Source organism: Podarcis gaigeae, assembly GCF_964106915.1.
Source record: "Podarcis gaigeae genome assembly, chromosome: 4".
Taxonomy (NCBI): domain Eukaryota; kingdom Metazoa; phylum Chordata; class Lepidosauria; order Squamata; family Lacertidae; genus Podarcis; species Podarcis gaigeae.
Genome location: NC_139677.1, coordinates 100,560,684 through 100,579,870, shown reverse-complemented (window position 1 = coordinate 100,579,870; position 19,187 = coordinate 100,560,684). Strand labels below are relative to the sequence as shown.

The window sequence follows — 19,187 nt, the reverse complement described above, 5'->3', positions numbered from 1 at the left end:
CAGACTTTTAGAAGACATCTGAAGGCAGCCCTGTTTAGGGAAGCTTTTAATGTTTGATGTAGTACAGTATTTTAATATTTTGTTGGAAGCCGCCCAGCGTGGATGGGGAAGCCCAGCCAGATGGGCGGGGTATAAATAATAAATTATTATTATTAATTATTATTATGGTATTAAATGTGAACTGAACTGCTACCTGTTCTGGACTGACGTGCACACTTTTGCTGGAACACACACGGACCGTGCAATCCTAAGACCCCCAAAAGGATGAGGCAGTGGTGGGTAGTGGTTAGAGCGTTGCGCCAGGACCTGGGAGACATGGGCTCCATCCCCACTCGGCCCTGAAGCTCACAGAGGGTGACCTTGGGGGCCAGCCTCTCAGCCCATCCTACCTCACAGGGTTGTTGTGGGATTTAAATGAGAAGGGGACCATGTATACCACCTAGAGCTGCTTTGGAGAAAGAGCTGGGATATAAATGCAGCAAATCTGTAACCAAAACCAAAAAGCAGAATTCATTGGGAGCGGCTTGCATAGGGACTGCAATTCTCCACAAGGCCCTTCTCATGCATTGAGTCACACAAAGGGGAAAACCTATCTAAAGGGGACTATGTGCTTAGGCTCCCCACCAGATCCTAGATTCCTGCAAAAGGGGATCCTGGACTGATCTGCTGACAAGAAGGTGCTGTTAAAGGGCCTGCAAGATGGAGCTGTTCCACCAGGCCTTTGGCCAGGGCACAGTCAGACCCCCTCCTATGGTAATCTTCCTTCTCCTCCTGCGATGAGGCTACATTTTAATATTTTAATGTTTCAATATTTTAACGTTGTATTTTAATTTTGTTTTTAAGTTGTATTCATTCAGCTTGTTTTTTATTATTGCTTGTTAGCCGCCCTGAGCCCAGCTTTGGCTGGGGAGGGTTGGGTATAAATAAAAATTATTATTATTATTACTCTAGCCCAATGGTTGCCATGAATTTGATTTTGAACTGATTTTAAAATGAATCGGTTTTAGAACGCTGTGTTACTTTTATTGTTGTTAGCCGCTCTGAGCCCGGCTGGGGAGGGCGAGATAGAAATAAAATTTTATTATTATTTATATTATTAAAAAGGAGCCTTAGGCAGCTCTCTCCACCCACCGGGTGCCCAGCTGTGCCCTCACTGAGGTTGCTCCTTCTGTGCAACTGTTAGAGCGGTCCAGGTGTGCCCGTGAATCTCCTTCACACTTGGCTTCTTGACTTCATCACAGTGAAGTCTGCGTTAACTCCAGCCTCTACCAACCTAGGGGGCTGATGGGAGATGTGGTCCAGACCGTCAGAAGGGCGCCAGCTTGGCAACAGGCGGGCAGAGGGGTCGCCATGCCCAAAGGCTACCCGGAAACAGCGAGTTTCGGGGGAGTAAGATGTGGCAACACGGACTGGTGTCTCGGATAGGACATCCATGGCTCCTTAAGTCACCACAACGAGGCAAAACCTCCATGTACAGGGGGAGTATATCTCCAGAGGACCCTGGTGTCTGGGAGAAATGGGGAGGGTGGGTGAGGCCTTGCCTTGCCACCCCACCCCTCGCTTGCAAAAGCATCCCAGAAACATCCCAGACCTGTTTAGGGAAGCTTTTAATGTTTGATATATTACAATATTTTAATATTTTTTTGGAAGCCGCCCAGAGTGGCTGGGGAAGCCCAGCCAGATGGCTGGGGTATAAATAATAAATTTATTATTATTATTATTATTATTATAGAAGCACCTGGCTGGTTCCTCTCCAGGACAGAATCCTGTGCTGGACTAACCTTGGCCGGATCCAACCTGCCCCTCCTAAAATCCCATTTACCTGAAAGTAAACCTCGCTAAATATCCCGAGGAGATGGGGACAGCTGGGGCGGAACTGAAAGGCTGTAGCAAGGACCAGCAAGGGCACTACAGCAAAGTCTAAACAATGAATTAATTTTTTTTAAAGCAACATTTCAAGCGCAGAAAAGCGTTGCAGATGTGTTGCTCACGAACAAAGGTCTATGGGCAAGTAACACCGGGGAACGGGGAGCGCGAGCACCAACACAGAAACTGAAGACGAGCAAGTCAGAGCCAGTGGCTCATCCACCTCAATGCTGCCCACACGGGCTGGCAGCACCTCTGCAGCACGTTGAACAGCCCTACCGGGAGATGCCGCGGATCGGACCCGCCACCACCGGGCTCCGGCCTAAGCGTTTTGTACGCTGCCCATCTCCCGCTGACCGCCCGCAGCGGCGGACAATGCCAGCCTGAGCTGCGCAGGATTCGAACTCGGAACCTTGGACAAGACAAGGGCAGGCGCTCTGCCCGCTGAAGCACCGCAGCCTCGGGTTCTAAGCAGCGAACCGGGGCGCAAACGGGGGGCGAGGGGCGCCTTCTCTCAACTTAAGAGGGGCAAGACCCCCCAGCCCCCTAAATAAAGGGGCCACCACCCCCAATGCCCTGCCTTCCAGCCCGCAGGAATCCAGCAAAGGCAGGTGGGGAGAAGCGGCTCCTTACCTGGGGAGGAAAGGCCGGTCCGTCTGGAAGAAGCGGCTGCCAAGCGCTAAGGGGGAAACCGGAGAAAGGGAGCCAAGCGCGGCGCTGTCAGCCTCTCCCGCCGCCGCCTCTTCTTTATGAATGAATGACCGGCTCAGTCAGGAGCGGGGAAAGTGAGCAGGTCGAGGCGGGGGCCACGCCCCCCTCGCGGAGCCGTCACAATGGGACGGGGCCCGCCCACCTCCTACGTCACAAAGGGAGGGCGGGCTCCGCAGGTCCGGACCACGCCCACGCCTCCTATTGGCTCCGCGGCGCCATCTCGTGGCGAAGGGTTGAGGGTGCAGCGTTCAGGGTTTTTGTTGAGCTGGAAGCATGGGCTGCGCCGGCTTACTCGGGAGTAAGCGCGTGCAAGAACCATCAGGTCTGATTTTTGTTTGGTCCAGCCTTTTCTTGGAGATGTTCCACTTTATTCTTGTGGTTGTTGTTGTTGTAGTTGTAGTACTATGGGCTATTATTAAAATGAGGCTGCATTTTAAATTGTGTTTTTAACCTGTATTTTAAATTGTTGGCTTTTTCCCTCCCCTATTATGTTTTTATTGTAATTTTACTGGTGTTAGGTGCCTTGAGCCAGAGCTCTGCCCAGGGAGGGTGGGGTATAAATAAATTATTATTAGTAGTAGTAGTAGTAGTACCATTACTACTATTTTTTTAAAATAATATTTATTGAAGTTTCAAAAAAGTTACAAAAAAGAAAAAAGAAAAAAATACAAAATACAGAAAAATAAAAACAGTTAAAAACAAGTCTTTCATTTACTTGTTTCCCTGACCTCCTCACACCTCCCTTTTTTGTATTCTAGTTCAATTAGTCATTTCAGCAAATCCTTTCCATTTTTGCTTTTATCTTAATAATTTATCTTAATATATTGTAACTTTACATTCTCACCTGTTAACAATCCATTTTTACATACCCCTTTGTAACATTACTGCTAAAACCACATAACTTCATTCCAGCATCCTTCTAACATTCCTTAATTTTACAGTGTTTCTGTAAATAGTCTTTAAATTTCTTCCAATCTTCTTCTACCAACTCTTCTCCCTGGTCTCGGATTCTGCCGGTCATTTCTGCCAGTTCCATGTACTCCATCACCTTCATCTGCCACTACTACCAGTACTTTTTTCTGGGAGTACGCAGGGGTGTGCATACCCCTAAACATTTTTTTAAAGGGAAAAAAAAAGCACTGACTACTACTACATTTAAATACCCACTCCATTTTATCCTCACAATACCCCAGCGAGGGAGGCCAGGCTGAGAAACTGTGACTGGCCCCAAGTCACCCAGGGAGTGGCTGAGTGCAGATTTGAACCCTTAATTCATTCAGGCCAGCCATGTATGTAATCATGTTTTCAGGGCAATTCTTCCTCTAGGGCGGGCGGAAGAATCCCTAGGAGGTTGCCACTTCTTCAACACACCCTCACTCTGGGCATTCTGCAACAGTTCGATTTACTGACATCTAGGAAATGATTCATCTTTAGCTGTTTGCTGTGGGGGAACTACACACGAGGAGTTCTGTAAAGTGAGCTGTGATTGCAGGCATGGAAACAGGTCAGGATCGTGTGTGGTTTTTTTATGGTCAGTTGGCAACCCTAAGGGCAGGATTGCGTATTAAGAGCCGGGCAGAAGAGGGTTTGGCTACAGTGGAAACATCTTACACAGGGGCAAGTTAGCAAAGATGCAACTGCTAAAATTCTCACTTCCATGCAGATGAAAGTTATGGACTATATGGAATTGGCGGAAATGACCGGCAGAATCCGAGACCAGAGAGAAGAGTTGGTGGAAGAAGATTGGAAGAAATTTAAAGGCTATCTACATAAACACTGCAAAATTAATGAATGTTAGAATGATGTTGGCATGAGGTTACGTGGTTCTAGCTGCAATGTTATAAAGGAGTATGCAAAAATGGATTGTTATCAGGTGAGAATGTAAAGATATCAAGGTAGAGGAATAAGATAAAAAACAAGGAGGGAAAGGATTTGCTGAATTATCTAACTGAACTGGAATACAAAAAAGGGAGGTGTGAGGAGGTCAGGGAAATAAGTAAACGAAAGATAAGATATGAAAAGATTGATTTGATTTTAATTGTTTTTTGCTTTTCTGTATTTTGTAATTTTTTCTTTTTTCTCTCTTCTTATTTTGCAACTTTTTTGTAATCTTTCTTGAAACTTTAATAAATATTTTTTTTTTTTAAAAAAAATTCTCACTTCCACACCGTTCTTAAATGTCTTAACCAGCTTTCATCTGGTTCGTCTTCCTTCCCCCAAGATTCTTGGGACAACATGTACGGAGTGTTTTTTTCTGCCTTACAACAGGCCTGTGGGGTCGATTCTGCCACCTTTGGCCAGCTCACGGGATTATTCAAAGCCAGTTCATGGCATCTAAGAAGAATTCAAAATCCACCAATGTTTCAAAAGGGCTGGTGATACAATCCTTGTGGACGCCACTTTTATTGTGATACAGTGGTACCTCAGGTTACATACGCTTCAGGTTACATATGCTTCAAGTTACAGACTCCCCTAACCCAGAAATAGTGCTTCAGGTTAAGAACTTTGCTTCAGGATGAGAACAGAAACCGTGCTCCGGCGGTGCAGCGGCAGCAGGAGGCCCCATTAGCTAAAGTGGTGCTTTAGGTTAAGAACAGTTTCAGGTTAAGAACGGACCTCCGGAGCGAATTAAGTACTTAAATTGAGGTACCACTGTATATCATCTATACAAGTAGGGACGTGGGTGGTGCTGTGGGTTAAACCACAGAGCCTAGGGCTTGCCGATCAGAAGGTTGGCGGTTCAAATCCCCGCGACAGGGTGAGCTCCCGTTGCTCTGTTCCTGCTCCTTCCAACCCAGCAGTTCGAAAGCATGTCAAAGTGCAAGTAGATAAATAGGTACCGCTCTGGCAGGAAGATAAACGGCATTTCCGTGCGCTGCTCTGGTACGCCAGAAGCGGCTTTGTCATGCTGGCCACATGACCCGGAAGCTGTACGCTGGCTCCCTCTGCCTATAGAACAAGATGAGCACCGCCACCCCAGTCACGACTGGACCTAATGGTCAGGGGTCCCTTTACCTTTACCTATACAGTGGTACCTCAGGTTAAGAACTAAATTCGTTCCGGAGGTCCGTTCTTAACCTGAAACTGTTCTTAACCTGAGGTACCACTTCAGCTAATGGGGCCCCTCGCTGCCGCCACGCAATTTCTGTTCTCATCCTGAACCAAAGTCCTTAACCCAAGGTACTGTTTCTGGGTTAGCAGAGTGTAACCTGAAGTGTCTGTAACCTGAAGCATCTGTAACCCAAGGTACCACTATATCTGCGAGAAAAGCTGGAAAAGGACTTTGCTCTTTTGCACGTTGAATAAAACTTCTTGGACCCCAAGAGTGGGCCAGCTTCCTTGTGGGGTGAGGCTTAGTGGAGTCTTATGATGTTCTCGCAATATTGGTTTCATTTCAAATATACGAGGTGAAAGTCGTCCCCAACTGTGCTAGTCTGTGGAGAAGCTTGCCCCATAATCCAATTTCAGGCTCCTTCCTAAAAGCCCTACCAGCTTCTGACTCCTTTACTTGCTATATTTCAAACTGCTTCTCTTCGGCCTGTACCAAAGTAGCAGAGGTGTGCCTGATAGCTAGCAGCCACCAGCCATCAATGCTCAAGCTTCTAGCCACTAGCACTTGTTATCCTTAGCTTTCAGCTGTGCAAAATATTAAGAGATAAAAGGTCTTTTCCCCCTCACTTTGCACAGACAGAGACATTGGCAGTGTCAAGACAGTATCCTAAATGTTGGGCTCGCCTGATGAGCCTTGGGCTCCTAAACAACCCCTTTCCCACAGCTGGCAAACATGTTTTACCACCCAGCTATTAACTAACCTCTGTTCTACACAACAAAAAAACATGGGGTGTGTGTGTGTTTTTTAAAAAAGAGCAACATGTAAACAAACAGCAAAACAAAGAGCTGGCAGCACAAACACCCCCGAAACCTCAGAGGATAAAGACAAAACAAAAATATATTGAATGGGAGTTGGGAGACGAGAAGGAGGTTCAAAGCCTTCATTATCGCACCCACAAGGACAGTCTCTTGTTGCAGTCACTTCTGACTCAGCAAACCCAACTTTAAAGAGCGAGGTGTTTTCAATAATAAAACTTTCCCCCTCTTCTTAAGCCAGGGGTTAGGTAAGGCCAGGTACCCACTGGCATTCTGACTGTGTGCAACAGAAAGGGTGCAAGGAACAGAGCTCCCATTTCCCTGGTTTTTGACCCCCATCAATTTGTGCATTTAAAAAAAACGACAACCCAGGGCTGTCTTTGAAGGTGACCCAGAAACTACAATGGGGCAGCTAGACAGTAGAAGCGAAGGCTTTTAACATCAGCAGTAACATCTAGACCATGGGAGCGCTTCAGACCTATTCTTGAGTTTGTAAAACTTGCTATTTAGGTTTTCAAACCTTTTTTGTAAATTCACTATTCCTGAGTTTGTAAAACTTGCTATTTAGGTTTTCTTTTTTTATATAATTATATTTTATTAATTTTCCATACAATCATACCACATTAGAATTTCTATTAAACTTTTCGGTTTTTGACTTCCTTCGGCTTCTCTGCCAATCATTCAAATTCTAGTTTCTTTAAATATACATTTCCAAATTTTGTATTGCCTTTATACCTGCCCTCCTCTTATATTTTGCTTTTTTGCAATGTTTCTTATTTTATTACAGAGCTTCTCTAAATGCCACTAACGTTATTCCGTTATCACTTATACTTTCCCAGTATTCTGTTAATTTTCCCCAGTCCTCGATGAATTTTTGATCTCGTTGATATCTGATCTTCCCAGTCAGTTTATCAAGTTCTGCATAGTCCATCAGCTTCGTTCTCCATTCCTCCAACGTTGGTATTTGTTCTTGTTTCCATTTCTGGGCCAATAATATTCTTGCCGCTGTTGCTGCATATTGGAAAATTTTGTGGTCCTTTCTATTTATTTCATTACCAACAATTCCTAAGAGGAAAGCCTCAGGTTTCTTAACAAATGTATATTTCAACATTTTTTTCCAACTCATTATATATCAACTCCCAGAAGCTTTTCACTTTCTTACATTCCCACCACATATGGAAAAATGTACCATCTTTTTCTTTACATTTCCAACACTTCTTACATGCTATTTAGGTTTTCAAACCTTTTTTGTAAACTGTACTTTTGAGTCCTCAATCTAATATGTAAGAATTTTTGGGGTTCTACCCTTGTTTGAATTTTGCCCATTTAAAGTTTATGATTTCTCTATTTCCTTCTGAGGAAACTGAATAGTTCGGTGAAACAAGGTTTGTAGCCAGCATCCCGTTAAGGTTTTGTTCTATTTTTCTGATTTTTCTTCTTTAAGCTTTTTGATTTTTATTATTTAGTTGATTTCCACTAGATAATATTTATAGTCGATTACTTCTCGTTTCAGGGATTTTCACGGTATTTCATTTGTTTTGTGCAACTTCTCAGTTCCGCGACAGTCTTTTTTCTATAGGGGTTAGGTAAGGCACCCACTACCACTCTGTGTGCAACAGAATGGGTGCAAGGAACAGAGCTCCCATTTCTCCGGTCTTTGACCCCCATCAATTTGTGCATTTAAAAAAAAGACAGCCCAGGGCTACCTTTGAAGGTGACCCAGAAACTACAATGCAGCAGCTAGACAGAAGACCTGAAGGAGCGTCTCCACCCCCATCGTTCTGCCTGGACACTGAGGTCCAGCTCCGAGGGCCTTCTGGCGATTCCCTCCCTCTGAGAAGTGAGGTTACAGGGAACCAGGCAGAGGGCCTTCTTGGTGGTGGCACCCGCCCTGTGGAACGCCCTCCCAGCAGATGTTAAGGAAATAAGCAACTATCTGACTTTTACAAGACATTTGAAGGCAGCCCTGTTTAGGGAAGCTTTTGATGTTTGATGTTTTTTGTGTTTTTAATATCCTGTTGGCAGCAGCCCAGAGTGGCTGGGGGAGACCCAGCCAGATGGGCCGGGTATAAGTAAATAATAATAATAATAATAATAATAATAATAATAATAATCATAATAATAATATTTGATCCATATGAAGTTTCCTAATATACACATTTCCCTATGCTATTTTTTTCCTGTTGTAAGGTTTTTTGCAAGCAGTCCCCCCATATATTATTTGTTTAATTAGTTTATCTCATCAATATCCCACTTTTTCCTTCACAGAGTTCAAGGTGCTGTACATGGCTCTTTCCCTTCCCTGCTCATTTTATCCCCACAAAAGCCCTGTGAGTTGGTTAGGCTGAGAGGCAGCGATGGCCCAAGGGCACCAGGCATGTTTCATGGGCGACAGGGGATTCGAACTCAGGTCTCCCAGGTCCTAGTCTGACACTCTAACCACTGCGCTGCACCAGCCCCCATAATGCAGTTTTGAACACTGCTATCCTTTACACATCTCTGTGTGTATGTTTTGCTGGTGTGCACCTTTGTGATGCTGCTTAAGTTGGAGAACCAAGGAGCAAAATTCGAAGAAGGGCGAAGGGTAGCTGCACTTCAGTTCACGAACTAGTTCAGGCAAGATAAATTTAGTTACATGCGAGCTGAACAAATGTCTTCCTCATCAGTGAACCAGTGAAGCTTCCTGGTTCTTTTGCTCTACGATGCTGGGTGCTGTTTATCTAATCTTGTTATATAGTACTGAAATGTTGTTGTTTTTTGTATGTGCTATAGTGCTGCTTTGCTATGTTATTATGAAATTGCTTTTGGCACCGTTTAGTTTGTGCATCCATTCTGAAGGGAATCAGCCCTGAGTGCTCACTGGAAGGACAGATCCTGAAGCTGAGGCTCCAATATTTTGGCCACCTCATGAGAAGAGAAGACTCCCTGGAAAAGACCCTGATGCTGGGAAAGATGGAGGGCACAAGGAGAAGGGGACGACGGAGGACAAGATGGTTGGACAGTGTTCTTGAAGCTACCAGCATGAGTCTGACCAAACTGTGGGAGGCAGTGGAAGACAGGAGTGCCTGGCATGCTCTGGTCCAGGGGGTCACGAAGAGGGAAGTTTTAAATGTTTGATGTATGACTAAACAACAAGTTTGGGCATGCCTTCCTTTTTCCTTTGTTGTAAGCTAGGGTTACCAGACATCCCCGGATTTGCAAATCTGTCCCCGGACAAATTGTTGTTGTTGTTTGTTGTTTAGTTGTGTCCCGACTATTCGTGACCCCATGGACCAGAGCACTCAGCTTCAAAAAAAAAAAAAAAGTGTCCCCGGATTCATTGAAAAAATTCTGGTAATCATGTTGTGAGCTACTTCCAACATGGTTTTTGTGTGTGGAGAAGCAGCGTAGAAATAAAATGAATGAATGGCTCTTCAGTGTGGAAGGTTGAGAACCAGGTCAGAAGCTAGCAGCGAACTATCCTTATGACACTTTCAGGTATGTTTGGGGGCTGCACACACTCTCTTACCCTCCAACATTCCCCAGAAGAATCTCACTCCACCCCAACTGACCTTCCTCAAGCCCCCCCCCTTGTTTTTTGTCCCTCTTCCCCTTGAATGAGTACTGATTTTAAACTCTGGAATAAAGATTTTAGCTGAAGGTATGCTGTTTTTAATGCATAGAAGTTCATAGGGAATTTTCAATTCCGTCTACTGCCTCCGCCCCCCCCCCCCCCGGTGCTGATGTTGTTGCTGTGGTTCATTTTGCTATCTGGTCTTTCAACTGCAATAAACATTGATTGATTGATCGATCCTACATAGCATTTCCACCACCATTATACCAATGGGGCACATGCCCTCCGCCGTCCAGAGAAAAACCCCTGAATCCTGGTTTTGTTTTCATTCTTTGGTAGATTTGCAAAAAGGAAAACCCACAGCAGGAAATAAATTTTAAGAAAGGGGTGAGATTAGACGTGGGCACACAAAGCAATTTAAAAAAATGAAGACTCCTTGTGCTCGGCTCTGCTCCCCCTTTCTTCCTGCGCCCTCTGCCTGCCCCCCAGAACTGGCATGTCACACAGGGTTGGTCTGGTGTGTCAGCTCCTCATATATGTATCAGAATGGATCAGAAACTAGCCGAGCTATCTGACCCCCTCCCCAAATCTAGTACAGTGGTACCTCGGGTTAAGTACTTAATTTGTTCCGGAGGTCCGTTCTTAACCTGAAACTGTTCTTAACCTGAAGCACCACTTTAGCTAACGGGGTCTCCTGCTGCTGCCACACCGCTGCTGCACGATTTCTGTTCTCATCCTGAAGCAAAGTTCTTAACCCGAGGTACTATTTCTGGGTTCGTGCAGTCTGTAACCTGAAGCGTCTGTAACCTGAGGTACCACTGTATGTATCTCACCTTACTTTTCAGCCAGGCCACATTTGTAAAGGGAGCACAACTGCCCAGGTCGGTGGGGTTGAACGGAAGCAAGAAATCTGAATCAAATTCAGATCTGAGCAGAAGAGCAAAAATTGGAGTAGGAGAAGAATTTGGGGCATCTGATCGGCCCCTGATGCTGGACTAGCTGGGGCCACTGGCCTGATCCTGCAGGCTTTTCTTATGAGAAACTAGATTGGGATTCTGCAGCTCGATGTCTCAAGAAGTCCAGGGCCGGGTGTCATCATAAGAAAGTCAGACAGGCTGAATCTTAAGGATCAATTGCCCTTCCATAACCCACTGCTTGTCAACAAAAGCAGCCCACGTAAACATCGAAACCCCAAATTGGGCTTAAATGCTTGACCCCTGTTGCATCACGTAAACAGGCCTTAAGAGTGCTTTGAAGACAACCAAGGCTATTGCACCTCGCCCAGTATTTTCTCCTAGAAGTTTGGTTGGCGGCGGCAGTTGTTTTGCCCATTTGGAAATGCCAAGAGGTTTACCAATAATATGCCATGATGAGTGGCTTTTTGATGGATACCTAGACCGGCAGGAGGCCTCCCCCCCCCCAGCCCGCCACTTGAGCAGGCGGTTTGTGCAAAACACCTGCCAAGTCTGCACCTGGCATTTAACTGGCAGACTGGCATCATTAGGCAGGCCTGTTCTCCCTAACAGGGCTTGTTTTGCTTGATCGATAGGAGAGCAGGGACTCGGGAGACCAGGAAGCACCCTAGAGATGTACCTTATGGGAAAAGTGGTGCGGATTTAGGGCCGTAGTCAACTAAAGAGCTGCGGAAGCAGAACTTCTGCTTGCTCAATGCTCCACTCCCCAAATGTCTGCTATGGGAGGTTGGTGGAAAACCCAGAACAGATTTAGGTGTACAGCAGAGGGAGATGGGGGGGAAAGTCCTGTTGTGCAAACAGTTCTGCTGTGCAAACAGTTCTGCTCTCAGTTATTTATAAAAAGGTAAAGGGACCCCTGACCATTAGGTCCAGTCACGGACGACACTGAGGTTGCGGCGCTCATCTCGCTTTACTGGCTGAGGGAGCTGGCGTACAGCTTCTGGGTCATGTGGCCAGCAGGACTAAGCCGCTTCTGGCAATCCAGAGCAGCGCACGGAAACGCCGTTTACCTTCCCGCCGGAGCGGTACCTATTTATCTACTTGCACTTTGAGGTGCTTTCAAACTGCTAGGTTGGCAGGAGCAGGGACCGAGCAATGGGAGCTCACCCCGTAGTGGGGATTCAAACCACCGACCTTCTGGTTGGCAAGTCCTAGGCTCTGTGTTTTAACCCACAGCGCCACCCGTGCCCCGTTATTTATACCTATGCATTAAATAAGAGGAGGATGCGGGTGGCGCTGTGGTCTAAACCAGTGTTTCCCAACCTTGGGCCTCCAGCTGTTTTTGGACTACAATTCCCATCATCCCTTGCCACTGGTCTTGCTAGTCAGGGATGATGGGAGTTGTAGTTAAAAAACAGCTGGAGGACCAAGGTTGGGAAACACTGGTCTAAACCACTGAGCCTTGGGCTTACCGATCGGTGGTTCGAAGCCCTGCGACAGGATGAGCTCCCGCTGCTCTGTCCCAGCTCCTGCCAACCTAGCAGTTTGAAAGCATGTCAAAGTGCAAGTAGATAAATAGGTACCGCTCCGGTGGGAAGGTAAACAGCGTTTCCGTGCGCTCTGCTTTCCGTCACGGTGTCCCGTTGCACCAGAAGCAGTTTAGTCCTGCTGGCCACATGACCTGGAAGCTGTACACCGGCTCCCTTGGCCTATAAAGAGAGATGAGTGCCGCAACCCCAGTCGGCCATGACTGGACCTAACGGTCAGGGGTCCCTTTACCTTTTAAATAAGAGAGCAATTGCAGCCCGACTGTGTATGCCAGGACCCCACGGTGGCCCCAGTGACTGCTGGTGACCCAGTTTTCCTTCCAGTGGATTTGCGCATGTAGGTTAGCTCTGACTTCAGTCTGTGCATATTCTCCTTTAAACATCAGCTTGCCAACCAGCTCTTGCCCCGCTGCTGTCGCCACATAACTGAGGCCCAGCCCAGCCCATCTGAACACACCTTCGTAGAATTCCCTTTATCATGGATCAGAAACTGTGTACAGACTACTTAGAAATGGTTGGCTTCGAGAACACCCAGCGCCCTCTGCCCGATTTACTGGGCCCTCATCCTGATATGGGACGTGGGTGGCGCTGTGGGTTAAACCACAGAGCCTAGGACTTGCCGATCAGAAGGTCGGCGGTTTGAATCCCCGCGACGGGGTGAGCTCCCGTTGCTCGGTCCCTGCCCCTGCCAACCTAGCAGTTCGAAAGCACGTCAAAGTGCAAGTAGATAAATAGGTACCACTCCGGCGGGAAGGTAAACGCCGTTTCCGTGCGCTGCTCTGGTTCACCAGAAGTGGCTTAGTCCTGCTGGCCACATGACCTGGAAGCTGTATGTCGGCTCCCTCGGCCAATAAAGCGAGATGAGCGCCGCAACCCCAGAGTCGTCCATGACTGGACCTAATGGTCAGGGGTTCTTTCACCTTACATCCTGATATACTCACACAAAGTGGAAGTTAGATTATACCTGATCTCTGTTGAGCATATGCTCTGGTTTGTTTACGGGGAGGTTATGTAACAACTTCCAGACTCGTCCTGATCCGTTTACAGAGCTTTTAGACATCTTCCTGTTCATCGTTTGATTCCTTGTCACTTTCCAAAGTTCAAAACGTTTGTTGGTTTTAAAAAGTGTGTTGCTCTTGCTAGAGCTCCCCAAGTTGGTTGTACCCTAGGATACTGAGGGTGTGGGGTGGGGGTAAGGAGGAAGTGTGAGAGAGGTACAAATGAGGAAGACTTTGTAAATGAGAAACTTCGAAATGCTGCCATCTCCGGATCAAGCTGTTCCATTTTGCTGAATTAAATAGTTTAAATTGGATTTGGAATAAATGGGGGATGAATATACTGTTCGGAGTTTCATTGTTATTCTCTTCCTAGGTGGGTCGTGCAAACTGCTATTTTGAAAGATGTTTTTTCTATGGTAGGGTACAGGGCACTGGGGCGAGTTTTTTGGAATCAAGGGGGCAATGATTTTTTTAAGGGAACTGGGTTAGAAAGGTGTGACTGGAGGCACCTTGAACCTGATGTTTCCCCCCTCCCCCTCAACTCACATTCTTATCCTGTGTGGACAGAATCCTGCACTTCCAGCCACATTGCAAAAGACCTACATTGGCTTCCAGTATGTTTCTGAGCACAATTCAAAGTGTTGGTGCTGACCTTGAAAGCCCTAAACGGCCTCGGCCTAGTAGACCTGAAGGAGCATCTCCACCCCCATCATCCAGCCCAGACACTGAGGTCCAGCTCCGAGGGTCTTCTGGCAGTTCCCTCCCTGCGAGAAGTGAGGTTACAGGGAACCAGGCAGAAGGCCTTCTCGGTGGTGGCACCCGCCCTGTGGTACACCCTCCCATCAGATGTCAAGGAAATAAACAACTATCTGGCTTTTAGAAGGCATCTGAAGGCAGCCCCGTTTAGGGAAGCTTTTAATGTTTGATGTTTCATCGTGTTTTTAATATGCTGCTGGGAACTGCCCGGAGTGGCTGGGGAAACCCGGCCAGATGAGCAAGGTATAAATAATAATTAAAACTATTAAAATTACGCCAGCATGCATCCTCAGTCAGTGTCTGGACCACCAGGAGGTTCAGCGGAAGGTGCAACACTTGTGAAAACGAAATAAGGTAAAACAAAACAGAGAACTCTTTTGCCAACTCTGTCCAATGGGAAAGCTCACTGCCCCGTCCCCTAATCCGGCCGAAGCCTGCAAAAGAAGAGTCCACACGCCAAGGCTGGGTTCTGGCACCAGTGACCTTTAATGACTAGGAACCCACAGTGACGAAAAAATAAAAAATAAAATAAAACCCCAGGACTAATAATTGTTAACATCTCACTGGAATCGGTAATGTTTTGGGCAAGGAATTTTGTTCTGTTTCTTTGCTCTTCCCTGTTTTGTCCTCGTCTTTCAATTCAACGCTTAAGAGTTGTCATCATAACTTAAAAAGACTGTGTGTCGGCACCCTCGCTCGCGCCGGTGAAAACTTAAACAAGTATATAAAAATATGCCATTAAATCGACAATCAAGACTCGAGGGCGTTATGTATCGACAATCAAGACTGGAGGGCGTTATGTACAGAGGAGGCGATATATACCAATATTTACAGTAAGTCTTCGGCAGCCAAGGAGGTCAGTAAGAGAGTTAAACTTTGAGATGGGGAGGAGCGGGTTGTCACTGGAAAGAGAGACTTGCTACCACCAGCCTTTTCCACTCCAAAGTCATTCTGTTTAAGGTGTTTTCCATGCAACCACAACAACAACAACCACAAGCGCAACACTGCAAAGGCAGACCGTGGAGTGGAGGTTTTCAGAAATGCTTCCCCCATTACATCAGTCGCTATATTTGGTGATGATGTGGGAGCCACATTCCACAAATATCCAAATGTTCACATTTCGGTACCCAGCCTGGGCTTCATTTCGTGTTGATCCTCAGCCCAGAAAATCTATACGATGTCACAACCGAGTCCTGGGATATGTGAATAGATTAGGAGGGGGAAATGCCTCTGAACATGTGCAGAGTGCACGCCACTGAGCAAGGACAGCATATTCTCAACGCACAGGATTAAGGAGCAGGGAGGGCTTTTCATGGCAGATTGTGTGCTTCCCAGGAAGAGTGAAGCCTTTGCGCCTCTTTGGCTCCTATTCCCAAGACCTGCACAAAAGATATGTTTCTTTGTGGCAAAGCCAGCCATTGGGAAAGCAAAATTTTTTTTGCACATTAAGTTCATTGGAGCAAGGTTGCGTACAGGCACCAGGCCACACACATCACTGAGGACTAGAATCAGAATTCAAAACAGCTGCTTCCCGTAGTAGGAACCAATTAATCAATATTTATATGTCTTTTAGGCGCAAGGAATGAAAGGAGTTAGGAAGAGGAAGTGCTGTTCATGGCAATGTACACTCGCCCTTGGTCAAACAGGCCTGGCAGGTTTGTGCTGTGGTGCTTCAGAAACCTGCACAACCTATTTGACCAGAGGCGAGAGCGGGATAAACGGAGCATGCATGTATAAACGCCGTAAGCAAAGCTTCTCTATTGTGTATCCTTAGCCCCCAAATGTATTTCCAGTGTCATTTTGGATACACATAACAGGTTACGTCTGACGCAGGTTTTGTGGTGTTCGTCAACAAAACAGTGCATCAGGAGCACCCCTCAAAACTTATCGATGCCAGAGGTCCAGGAATGCACATTCCTTTTGGAGTAGGGAATGCATTCACTTTTCAAGCCACAGAGAAGCCTTCCCCACCACGCTGCCCTCTAGATGTCTTGCAAATGTCAGCTGCTGGCAGTTATGACCCGGGTAAGGGGCCATGTTGAAGAAGCCTGCCAGAGGGCTATAAACAATTCCACCCCTTTGAGTGTTCGAATCTCGAAACAAGACCAAGGGAGATCCGTGAGCATCATAGCTCTTTTGAGAATGCAGGAAGTAAACTTTGTCTCGGAAAACCTAGAGAGGAAAGTGGGGTGAGTGAGTGTCGTATCTGATTCTTGCATAGAAGTGCTGCCAAACTAACTTTGGGTATTTGGGGCACAGCTGTCAACTTTCCCTTTTTCTTGCGAGGAATCCTATTTGGAATAAGGGAATTTCCATTAAAAAATGGGAAACATTGACCGCTATTATTTGGGGGGGACAGGACTTGCTTATCGTCAGTTTGTTTCTGATGCTGAATCATCCATCCCATAATGACCAGGGGTCTATAGCAGGGTTTCCCAGATGTCAGAGAGCCGACGTACCTAGCCCCATTGAATGTGGTGGGGCAACTTTGGTCTAAACCTGCACACAGGATCAGGCCGCAAGTTAAAAGCCTAAGAAGAGGGGGCTGGATCAGTCCACAGGGACCGATGAGATGCCTGTGGGAAACATGCGAGCAGGATTCGAACACAAGAGCAACTCTCCCCTCCTGTGGTTTCCAGCAACAGAAGCATTGATGCCTCCCATTGTGGCAGCAGAGTGTGGCCAATGTGGCCAGAAACCACTGAAAGCCCTCTGCTCCATGAATTTGTCCGATCCCCTTTTAAAGTTAGGTCCCACCCATCAGTTATGAGGTTCTCCCTTCCGGTCCTTTGTGACGGGTTTACATGGCAGTCACTAGTCAAACATGAAACATGGTTGTCAACCAGAGGCTTGACAACCATATGTCAGGAGTGCTCTGATGGTGTTTCCTGCTTGGCAGGGGGTTGGACTCGACGGCCCTTGTGGTCTCTTCCAACTCTATGATTCTATGAAAGTCCTTAGTTTTGCAACGGCCAAGAGGTTGCTTGCCTATGGTAACCTAGAGCACCCACAGGAGCTAATAACAGATGTCTACTTTTGTCTGTGATAAAGAAGGCTGATCGCCAAAGAATGGATGCTTTTGAATTCTGGTGCTGGAGGAGACTCTTGAGAGTCCCATGGACTGCAAGAAGATCAAACCAATCCATTCTGAAGGAAATCAGCCCTGAGTGCTCACTGGAAGGACAGATCCTGAAGCTGAGGCTCCAAGACTTTGGCCACCTCATGAGAAGAGAAGACTCCCTGGGAAAGACCCTGATGTTGGGAAAGATGGAGGGCACAAGGAGAAGGGGACGACAGAGGACGAGATGGTGGGACAGTGTTCTTGAAGCTACCAATATGAGTTTGACCAAACTGCGGGAGGCAGTGGAAGACAGGAGTGCCTGACGTGCTCTGGTCCATGGGGCCACGAAGAGTCAGACATGACTAAACGACTAAACAACAACAACAATCTGTGATCCTGCACCACAGCTAGCCCATAGAAGGTTGCCAGACTACAATTCCTGCTATCCCTCAACTTTGGCCTTGCTGCTTGAAGTTGTAGTCTAACAACATCTGCAGAGCATCACTTTGCCTACACCTGCGCTGCCTTCCACACTTGGGAGATTCTTGGCCTGGCCTCAGTAAGACAGGTTAGGGGGGACCCCTAAAACCCACACACTCATGCACCTGCTGGGGTGAACATGAGTTGGCTTGCGAGCAAGCACAAACCCAGGGAACTCGCGTGGACACACAGGGAACGTTCGTAACGCTAACCGGGTCCGTGGGGGATTTTGCATTTTGTAGTTGATTTGGCTCAGCAGAAGATGGAGAACGTGAACGAACGGATCGGAGATGTTTTGTACATCGCCTGGGGTATCTGCAAAGCTTCCGCGTTCATTTTGCATACCGCCTGGGCAATCTGCAGAGTCTCCAAGCGCAAAATGCTTAACATTCTAACGCGAAGACAGAGCAACAGGCAAAAATCTTCCCTTCCTACATTGCACTCACACAGTATGATTTGACCTTAGCCCATGGAGTATTTCAAGCGTTCCACATGTAATCATTACAACAACCCTGTAAGGCTGGTCAGTTTGTTAACCCCAAATCTGAAGATGGAACGGCTGTCTAAGGCAAACTGGTGAGCTCCTGCAAGTGGCAAGATTGAATCAGGGCTGCTTAATTTTCACAGGTATACACCAATTTAAGGAAGGATTTTATATCTCTGTGTTCCATTTTGTAGATGGCAAGGTCATGATGAAGACACGCAGTCTGTGACCTCCTAAATTCTATTTCTGGAATGCAAACAACTGTTCAGGGTCAGGCCCCTCCGTGACCTGTATATCCTGAGCAGAATCCCTGTTCCGAAAACACAGTTCCCATCCCTCCTGGTTTCAAAGAAAGGTATGGAAACGGGGATTGCAAAATTAAAGCACTGAGAATAGATGCAGATTAAAAGAGCTAATATGGGTGCGTTTTCCGCATTTCATGGAAACAGCTTCTGAATCAGATTATGTGCATTGCGTGTTGCATTCTGCCAGGGTATGCAGATTAAAGCTTGCTCCTCGGGACTCATTTCTGAAAGAGTCCTCGGCGCTCATCACGTGATCCAATTGAGACAAACAGCACACACAAACACACACACACACACAGCCCGCGCGAAAAGAAATACACATCAAATCCAGGCTGAGTGGCTTTGAATCAAAAACTCAATTTTCTAAGTGCGCCAGTCCATCCTATGGATTCCAAAACATCCTAGGGGGAGTTCAGCAATGAGACGTGAACCAGACAGAGGGTCTTCTCAGTGGTGGCGCCCGCCCTGTGGAACGCCCTCCCATCAGATGTCAAGGAAATAAGCAACTATCTGACTTTTAGAAGACACTTGGAGGCAGCCCTGGATAGGGAAGTTTTAAATGTTTGATGTATGACTGTTTTTATATTTTGTTGGAAGCTGCCCAGAATGGCTGGGGCAACCTGGTCAGATGGGCAGGGTACAAAT

At 46.7% G+C, this 19,187-nt stretch overlaps 1 protein-coding gene across 6 annotated transcripts in view; it reads right to left on the bottom strand.

The window, feature by feature from the left end:
- Positions 1-2,713, bottom strand: part of RELT (RELT TNF receptor) — an 86,729-nt gene extending 84,016 nt beyond the window's left edge. Inside the window, exon 1 of one of the 6 annotated variants that reach the window (XM_083736934.1) lies at positions 2,500-2,713. The gene's annotated coding sequence lies outside the window, so the exon portion shown is untranslated. Of the gene's footprint in view, positions 1-2,145; positions 2,229-2,499 lie in introns of those variants that run through there. The other 5 variants (XM_083736937.1, XM_083736935.1, XM_083736939.1 and 2 more) reach the window with 5 other exon arrangements.
- Between the last annotated feature and the right edge of the window lie 16,474 nt (positions 2,714-19,187).